The sequence below is a fragment of the Geospiza fortis genome, unplaced genomic scaffold (genome assembly GCF_000277835.1).
Source record: "Geospiza fortis unplaced genomic scaffold, GeoFor_1.0 scaffold524, whole genome shotgun sequence".
In the NCBI taxonomy this organism is placed as follows: domain Eukaryota; kingdom Metazoa; phylum Chordata; class Aves; order Passeriformes; family Thraupidae; genus Geospiza; species Geospiza fortis.
Window position 1 is genome coordinate 1412718 of NW_005054437.1, and position 9726 is coordinate 1422443.

The 9726-nt window shown below is 50.4% G+C and overlaps 1 protein-coding gene across 1 annotated transcript in view; it reads right to left on the reverse strand.

The window, feature by feature from the left end:
- CD81 (CD81 molecule) overlaps positions 1-8830 on the reverse strand; it is a 22871-nt gene extending 14041 nt beyond the window's left edge. Inside the window, exon 1 of the mRNA XM_005427202.1 lies at positions 8721-8830. The gene's annotated coding sequence lies outside the window, so the exon portion shown is untranslated. The remainder of the gene's footprint in view (positions 1-8720) is intronic.
- Positions 8831-9726: the final 896 nt, after the last annotated feature.

A 9726-nucleotide genomic window follows, 5' to 3' on the forward strand; every position in this document is an offset into this window, starting at 1 on the left:
CTGCTGAACTCCCACCCCAGGCAGGCTGTGCAGACCTTGGACTGTCAAGTGACATCCTGGCTTCCCACTTCTCTGCCTGCTCTCACTTCACCAGCTCCTCGTCAGAGCCAGCACCGCTATCAAGTGAGGAAACAGCAAGAAGGAAAGGAGGGGAGGGAAGAAGATGTGCACCGCATGCAGCTTCCTGAGCAGAGCCCAGCGGCGGTGGGAGCAGCAGGAAGGTGCAGCCAGGCGGGGGAGAGGGCAGCAGCGACTGGCCTGAGCTCAGCAAACCACAAAAAACCCCTGGAAGGTTTTTGGAATAAAGGCCAGCTTCATTCCCAGGCACAAACAAGCGGCTGTTATGGAGTCGCCTTTTGTTACTGAGGGCCAGAACACGACAGCCTCTCCCGGGAGGCAGCAGAGCAGGACTCTGAGCCGAAGCTTATTTAAAAACAAGCACAAAGTATTTACTGCAAAAATAGCATGTGCAATGAGGCATGCCAGCGGTGTTTCGCCACAGAAATGCCATGCTGAAGGCTGAGAAAGCAAAGGAAGGCAATCCAAGTGCCCAACCACATGCTTTGGATGGTGTTTGTTTTCCCACACCCATCCTTCCCCTCAAGGAATGGGGCTGGTGGGAGGGTCTCCACTTTCAGACTGGGTGCCAGGCAGCTGGGGGACTATTTCACAGCAATCACGGTGCAGACTGGAACGACCAAGCCCTTTTCCCAGAAAGCAGCCTGACACATCTTAGCTTTCATTCCTGGCACACAGGGACCATGACGCCTGCTGTGGTTTTGGGCTCCGTCTCTGTGAGCAAGGCACCTGTCATCCCATCCTGGGATGACACATTATCCTCCTCAAAGTCAGAGGAGATTCCTCACAAGCCTCTCCCTCATCTGTGTAAGCATCAGAGACTGGTTAACCCCTAGATCCTCTCCTGGGTGAGGAACTCATGACTAAAATGGTTATTTGCTCCTTCAGGGCTCCACCCAAACTGGTACAATTTGGCAAGAGCAAGGCTCCATCTGCCTTTCACGTGCCACTTCCCAGCTCATTTTTTCTGCAGCTTTCTCTGGGGTTTTACAACAAGCAGCGCTGTTTGCTGTAAACAAAAAGTAAAATGAGAGAGGTATAAACTGCAATCTGCAGTGCCTACAGCCATGCTGCCCCCTCACTCAGCAGCAGTACATGAGAGGACAGCTGGAGCTGCAGCCACAGGTACAGGGAGCAAATCATGTACAGGTGTTCATGGTACCAAGGCACCTCCACATCCCTGAGCAGCACTACACTGTGATTTCTAACCCTATGGCACGGTTCTCTGATAAGGCAGCAGCAAGAAAGATTGCTACAACTGCCACAAACAACCAGCCCCACACCAAAGCAAGCTGTGAGCCTCAGGACCTGTATCTGGGAGTTGGAGAAGTCAGAGGAGGGGTGTCAATACTGCCTGGAGTCCTCTATCTCCTTTTGAGATGGAGCCTTTGAGCAGAAAGCTTTAGGAGAGAGACCCATCACTCTCAGCTTCACCTCCTCATCTGAATTCAGAGCAGGAGCACAGGAGCCATGATATGATCTTCTCCCTCAAGAGCATCATGATGGGGACGTGATGATCAGAAAAAGCAGCAGCAGTGGGCCAAACATGATCCCTCTTTCCTCAGTACAACCAGGGCATGCACTCCTTGGGGCTGCAGGGATCTTGTCAAACTTTAGGAAAGCCCCTAAACATCAGAGACAGGAAACTGATAGTAATTGAGCACTTCTCTTAGTTTGATGCTAGGTGGGAAAGAAGAAAAAAAAAGCAGCCAAGAGGCCAGCTTAGCTCCCAGCTCAAGAAGATGATACCTCCATGGAGGGCCCTCAACCTGCAGGCCAGGTAGGAAGCAGGATACTTAGTTCTGGGAGCAGGGAAGGGAGCAAAAAAGGCAGTATTCAGTGTCAGTACTTGCTTTGGCATCAAAGCAGCATAGCTGGTGCCTGCAGAGTTGTAAAACCCATGTTCTGTCCCTGCTGAGAAATAAAGAAAACAGGAAGAAATAAACAGTCTTTAAAAAAGGACACGATGAAAAAACAAATAAAAGAAGGAACAAGCACCAGAGTGTCTCTCTAAAACAAGCAGGGAGCAGGCCAGCCATGGCTAGCTCTCCTCCCATGCCCTGCCATGGCCACCCTACTTCTCCCCTCATTTAAATCCTTTCCCAGCATCCTTTTAATCATTTGGCAAAATGGAAGCCAGCCACTGCCTCCAGGTCACCATGGCAGTATTTCCAAAAGACAAAAAAGAAATCAAATAAGAAATCCCGTCCCCCCAGCATGACACCATGTTTCCTGGGATGCCCAGGCAGCTGTCCAAGCTGTGCCTGCCCTTCCCATGGGATGGGCTTTAAAAAGGGGCTGAGGACAGACAAAAAAGAGATGTTTATTCTCCCAACAGGCTCCTGCGGGGAGACTCTGCACATCCAAGAGTTTTGCAAGCCTCCGAGGAAAGGAGGGAAGCTTCAGTGCCACCCTGCTGCTGCTCCTGGCCTGGAGATGCTGAACTCCACTGGGCTTATCACCACTGCTGCTGCAGGGAAGGGTGGAACCATCAGACAATGGCAGGGAGCCTCCCTCCTGCCCCACACCCCCCATTGTGGAAGAACACCCTTCCCAGTAGCCAAACAAATGACCATGATGTTCCTCCTGGCAGCTCGGGAGCAGTTACAGGCACAGTGGAAAGTCCCTCCAGGGCAGGGTTGGGGCAGGAAAAAGATGGTTGTGTGAGCCAGCCAGCAAGGCAGGGTCTCCCAGACATTTTTGTCCAGTTGCCTGGTGGAATTGGCCCAGCAGAGCTGGCAGGGCTTTCTTCAAAGTGGGGTGAGAGAAGAGAGGGGCTGGAAAAAGAGAGGGTTTGCTGGAAGATGACAAGTGGGAAGCCCCTCCATTCCTCTCCACCCCCTTTCCCAAGGAAAACATTGCTGCTCTGTAGCTGCTAATGACTTCCAGATGGAGCAACAGGGTCACAAAGCATGGAGAGCTCTCATGGGGAGATGAAAGCCTGGACATGCTGCCCTCACGTGCAAGAACAAGGCAAGAAGAAGCCACGAGCACCCCTCTGTCAGAAACGCAAAGGGGTGGGGTGGGGAAAGCCCCAAAGAACATCCTTGTGTGCACACACTTGTACCCAAATCCACTCCACACAGATGCCACAGTCAGGATTCTTCTCCTTTGCCTACCCAGGAAACACTGCAAGGAGACTCAAGTTTTGTAACTCCAGCACACCTGCAAAAGCTGGGAGGAAGTCCATGGCACATCTCCAGGACTGGGATGGACAAGGGTGGCACAGCACAGGTAAGCCAGGCTGGAATATGCCGGCCCATCCTCTGCTGCCCCAGCCTAGGGCACTTCTGGGCATTTCTATGAGCCCTGGGGTCTCACCCACAAAAAAAGCACAAATCCCACTGGAGGATTCCTTCACTGCACGTTTTCTAAGGAAAACTGTCCAAGCTACAGGTTTAAACAGCTCTGAAGAGCAAGGAGCCACCTCTGGCCCAGGTCCAGGGCAGCAAAGCCAATGGGAAGGGGCAAAGGAAAAGAACAACTACATTAGTTGTAGTTGGATAGATCTGAACCCAAAATAACCTGATGGTACCCATGTATTTTTAAAGACATAAGCAGCTTTAGTCTGCAGAGTAAATGAAGCACAGGGGCTGGTCATGACCAAGGCAGAATGAATTACAATTAAATGGAAATGCAATGAAATAACATGTTGCTTTCTTAATAGAAACTGAATTCTGTGACAAGAATACAAAAAAAATATCCCCTATACTGTCAGATGCATGGTTTCCAGAAAGGAAAGTAAAACAAAAGTGTTTTGCCTTAAAACTACTATTTTAAAAATAATTCCAGTATTATTGAAGGAGTTGATCTGATAGTGATTAGAGGAAAATCTAGAACAAGTAAAACTCAGCTTTTGGTTTTTTTCCCTTTAGGGATTAAATAATTAAATTGTTGTCCTTAACTGTAAGTAAGTTTATTTCCAAGACAGAAAAATGCATGTACTTCTATTTTTAAAAATCCACATATATTATTTTTTAAATAATCCATTTTGCTCGGTGTGATTCAAGGCCAAATGCAAACCTTGGTTTCCACTGCCAAGCACGCAAACCTGACCACAGCTCATGTGTCTGGTGGAAAATCTCCAACACAGGGGGCCTTGACAAAGTAGAGCACAAATGGGTGAGAGAGGAAACCAGTCCTGAACCAGCTCTGTGTATCCACAGGGATCCCTGCAGCGCCTCATGCCAAGACTGAAGGTGCTTTTTGACTGGTGTTTTTTACAGAACCTACAGACCAGGAGCCTCAGGCTCTTCTCTGCCTTTCACAACAAGTCTAGCAAAAGATGTGCTGTTGAGTCTAACCCCACGATGTATGGAAGTTGGCACCATCTCTAGAAGAAGCCTAACATTTCCAGAGGGATGGGGACAAGGATGGGAGTGGGAACAGAAACCAAGACCTTCTCATTGTTCATGGTGGATCCACAGCCATTGTAGCACTGCTGACCTCTAGAACCTTTGCAACACACTGGATCTCTGCTGAGCCCACCCTGCTCAGAAATCACTGCTTCTCATCCAAGGCAGTCCTGAAAAGGCTACTTAAGCTAAATTAGCTAGACAGGCTAATTAAGTTATGGATAGAAGGGATAGCTCCTCCACAACCACTTAGCCAACACAAGTCTGTCTGGGTGATAGGCTGGCATGCTCTGCACTGCTGATCACATCTGGGACCCATGGCAAGGGTGGCCAAGGCATCCTCATGTGCTGCAAGGACAATGGGCAAACCTGGGAGAGCTCAGAGAGATGTCCCCACTATGCACTGCCACTTGGCAGTCCCTCCTCTCTGCAAGGGGCAGATTTCCCTGAGCCCAGCAAAATCTCATGACAGGACTTCCAAAATGCTGAAGACACCCATGAAAAAAGCTTGTGAGCAGCTGCAGTTCAGCTCAGATATGTACTCATTTGTAAGGAAGACTTCAAAGCCTCCCTGTGCTTTCTGGCCCATTTATTCTAGACCAGCCTGCATGAAAAGCAGCTTGAACTTGTTTCCAGGGCAGAAATCATTATCCTGGGTTGTATTTGTTCCGGGGAGGATGATGAAGACAGTCTGATTCACCTCTTAAGGAAGCCTGTGTTCCCATTAGCCCATGTCCCTTCCATACCTCAGCAGCACTCACAGGCACATTCACCACCTTAGCCCCAAGCCATCACTGCCCTCAGCTGTCCCCCACCTGCCTCCCCCAGGCTTTGCTGCCTTACTGGCTTGGGAGGTGGATAAACATTACCTAAGGAACTCCTCCACCAAAAAAAATCCCTCCTGCCTTTCTGTTGGGACAGTGACACTCACCAGGATGACAGGGAGAGGCAGCAGTGGCAGCAGCCTCAGTGGCCAAGTTTAGCCCACCACTGTATGCCTGTCCAAAACCTCACACTCCTCCTCTCTGCCACCATGCTCCAGGGAGGAGACACTGCCCAGCAGAGGATTTACTAATAAAACACTCAAAACCTAGACACAGGCAAAGCAAACTCCTTCCTCACCCCAAAAGCTATGTGGAAAGCCGCACCCCAGCTCAGGAGGGTTTTGCACTCCCCATCCCAGCTGGCCCTGCTCCCAGGGCCGAGCTAATTAGAGCCACAGGTCGTGCTGCCCTGTCACTTGCTGTGAGCAGCTGGAGGCACATTGCCTATTTTGGAACTGGCAGGAGAGAGCGAAGCCGAGTCCATCCGGCTGCTGTGCTCCGCTCCTTGCCGGGCAGCTTGGGGAGAGCACAGGAAGGGCAGCAGCAGGGACCAGCACCCAGGGATGCTCCAGCACACAGGCAGCCCAGCAAGGAGCAGGTGTGAGGTCCTGGGGTGTGGATTTAAGGCAAACAAAAGCTGAGGTTTTCGTTCCTGCCCACCTCAAAGCATTTCTTTCACAACACCATCTCCATATAACCAAATCTTTGAAGGATGGGGAACCTGGCTTTTTCATCCCACTGTCATCCCACCAAGAAAGGGCAAAATTGGTAAGTCCAGGGTCACTTGCTTTTTCAAGACCCCAGGTGCTCTTAACAGCAGTGACACCACAGCACTAATTTATTGTGAAGAGATCAGAACTGTTCCAATCTGTACTGGCATCTGCACAGAGAGACCAGCTCAGCCTTCTGCGGGCTCTCATAACACCCTGAATCACAGTTTTGTTATTTGTTTGGGTTTTATTCCATGGTACTTTATGTGTAGGATCAGTAAATATCTGAGAAGTGGTTAACCAGTTGTTAGCAACTTATCAATGCCTCTAGCTACCCTGGAGGATGTTTTTGGCCTTGTGACCAACATCTTCCCAGTCTCCAGACAGACAAAGCATTCCAGACACAGTGTTATCCAAGAGCAAGAAGGATTTTGATTTCTGAACTTCAAATAAAGCAAATAAATGCCTATCAGACCATAAGCCAAGCTCAGACAAAGAAGTATTTTCCTTTATAGTTATGAAAGCATGGAACTAAGGTGCTCCAGCTATTCCCATCCCTGGTACTGCTTGGTCTTTACAGCGCTGAAGCAGTTAAAGCATTTACTGGAGCATTGGATCCAGAGCCAAAATGGAAGTGTCAAAAGCCAAGACTGCAACAAGTGGTTAGGGGATCAGATGGTTTGCACGCCATGCTGAGGAAAAGCCCATGAACACGGGCCTGTTTAATAACCCCCCAGGCCAGCCCACAAGACAATTTGTGCAGGCAGTGCCAAGCTGCTGGGGAGGGGGGTGGTGCTTGTGGGAAACCCCAGCCCGCAGGAGCCCCTTCCCTGGGGCTTGAAAAGCCAGCAGGGAACATCTGCCTGTGCCCTGGGGCTGCAGGGGTGGCTGCTCTGATCTTCTGGTCTGGGAGCTAAGGGCAAGGACTGCTCCTCTCCTGCTGCAGCCTGAAGTATCATGCCTGGTACTCTGCAGCCCTGCTGTTCCCCACAGCTTCTTTCTCCCACTCCCCTGTTGCCCTCAAATCCATTATTTTTCCTCTCCCATAACACACAGACACAGCCTTTAACAAACAGCTCCAGCTTTGGGGAAGAGAAAGAAACCAGGAGACACCAAATCCCTGCTTTCCTACTTCCCTTCTCGCTCAGTACACACCCTATGATGGAAGTGTTCCTTCTCTGACAGTGTTTATTGCTTCCCCCTGTCCTGCAGCAAAGCCTGGCTGGCCTTTAAAAGCCTCCTGACAAATCCCGGGACCAGCACCCTGTGCCAGACACCAAAAAGTGGTATTTGCAAAGGAAAAAACAAAACCAACAGAGCTCTGGAGGCCAGGCCCAAAGAGGTTCCCGTTCCCAAAAGCAGGAACATTGTGTGCATGTGTATACTGCATACCAGAGAAGAAAATGGAGGGAGTATCAGCTGTAAGAGAGAGGAAAAATGGGGGGGAGCAGGGGTGGGGGGGAAGCAAAAAGAAATTCCAGTCTTCAGACTCCAGAGGTCTGGCTGGGAAAGGCAGCAACTGAAAGAAATGCTCTGCTGTTGTTACTGCATGGAAATTACAGCTGCCAGAAGGAATCCAGGCCAATCTGTTGCTGAATATAACTTTAAAAAGACAGCCAGCCTCAAATCATGGGCTGCTCATGAGTGTTGGAAAGTCAGCGTGGTGGTGGGACCCACAGTCCTTCCCCAATGCCTTGTGAACAGCAAAGGCTGAGGACAAAGACAAAATAAGGGTGGAAGAGTAAAAAGATTCTCAACAGGCAGGAGGGAGGGACCCTGCCGCATGTTCCAGGTCCCCCAGGTTTGGAGACAATGTGTTAACTAGGGAGGTATCAGTTGTTAGCCCCCCAAAAGAAGGAGAGGTTTGGACTGGTTCCTGGAAAGGAGAGAGTTTAACTTCTTGTGAGCTCCCTTTTCTGTTTCTAAAGATGAGATCTACAAAGGGGAAATGCTGCAAATAGAGCTCTGGGTGCAAGGCAGGAGAAGAGAGACAGCAAGCGAGAAAAACCCACAGCTATCTACAGCAGGAGCATCTTCTGTAGCCAGGGACGGCCAGGGAGAGGGCTCAGGCATGCTGTTCCATGGGCAAGGAAATGAGAAGGAAAACCCTTTCCAGAAAGTAATTTTAGCTACAGGTGAGAACAGGACATGGGATCAGACGATGCTCCCAGCCCCGTCAGCTTGTGCTCCAAGCCAGCTCCTGACTGGCAGCCAGCCCCTCTTGCAAGCCTCTCCCCCTCATCTGTGAGGGATCATTGCAGAACAGGGGAAAAACAGGGGGTTTCAGCTTCCAGCACACTGTCAAATTAACAAAAATCATGCTCAGCTTAACTGTAGCGCACAGAGGCTCCACCTGCCCCTCCTGGAGAACATGAGTCACACGCTCACCACGCTGCGCCTCCACTGCCAGCCACTCTGCTACTTTTATGTCCCTTTGGACAGGAAACAAGACACACTTCCAAGAAGTCCCCCCTCTTCCCAGACGTGCTCTGGAGAACACCCACGACACCACAACACGTCCTCTTGCATTTTTAGCTGCTGTGGATTTGGACTCTGCTCTTGGGCCAACGTTTATCAAAGATTCTGGCTGGCAGAGCAGGGGATATTTTGGAGAGTACAAGGGCAGCGGAAGGTATTTGTATTGTGACCTCCTTGGTGCTCACCTGGAGCTTTCTGGTCTGTTTTTGGGTACACTGCAGCCTACCCTGGGGCACACAGCCATGAGCAAGAGCAGCACCCCCAGAGCTACTCACCAACGTAGAAGGTGTTGGGGGCCTGCTTTTCCCCCAGCTGCAGGTACAGGATATTCGTTGTCTGCGAGTCATGGCGGAGCCACAGGGCCACTCCCAGGATGATGCCTCCTGCCAGCTGGGGAGAAAACAGAGGGAAGGGTTATCCACTGCTCCAGCCACATCAGACCCAGACTGGCAGTTTTCAGCCAAGAGCTTTGCTTTTCATCTTCCCACAAACATACAAGAACATCCTTTCTAACCATCACCCCTGCAACATGCTTTGTGCCCCACGGATCACAAGCCACATGATCTTCCTTGCTTTATGAGAAGACCCCCTCATTCTGGGGACGTGCAAAGCCCTTCCCAGTTCCTGCAGGAGATTTCTTTCCCAAGAGGTATTTTATTATGCTTTATTATGATTTTCAGTGGAAGCAAGCAGGAGGAGATGTGCCATTAAGGTTTTCAGGAGAGCTTTTCAACAGAAGTTACAATCGGCCCCAGTTGATAACTGGGATGTTATCACCCATTTCATTTCTCTGTGAGGTATAAACAAAGTTGGGGAAGGGTCCATTTTTCCCCTCTGCCCCCAAGTCTTGCATGCACTCTACTTCCCATCCAGGGTCAGGCTTCCAGTCAAACACACCTAGTGTTCCTCAGGCACACAGAGCTTTCCTTAATGTCCTAAAGCAGGAATTGAAGTCGAGCAAAGCCTGGGGTCAGGCTAAAGCACCACCACACCATTTTTGGGGGCCTCCAGGCCAAGACTGCTGCCTGCCCATGCTGTGAAACAGCAGAAGAGCAGCGTACCCACACCCACGTGTGCACAGTGACACGCAGCACTGACCAGGGCAAGGACAAAAACACACTCCAGATGTGGGAGGAGATGTGCTGCACATGGGACATCCACTCAGCCACTGGGAGATTTATGTACAAACAATGGGAAGTTCTATGAGTGACTTCCCCACTGTTCTCTCTTTCAGGAGGGGCTGGGAATGGCCATGGGAGGGATATGGGGCACTACAGCAGG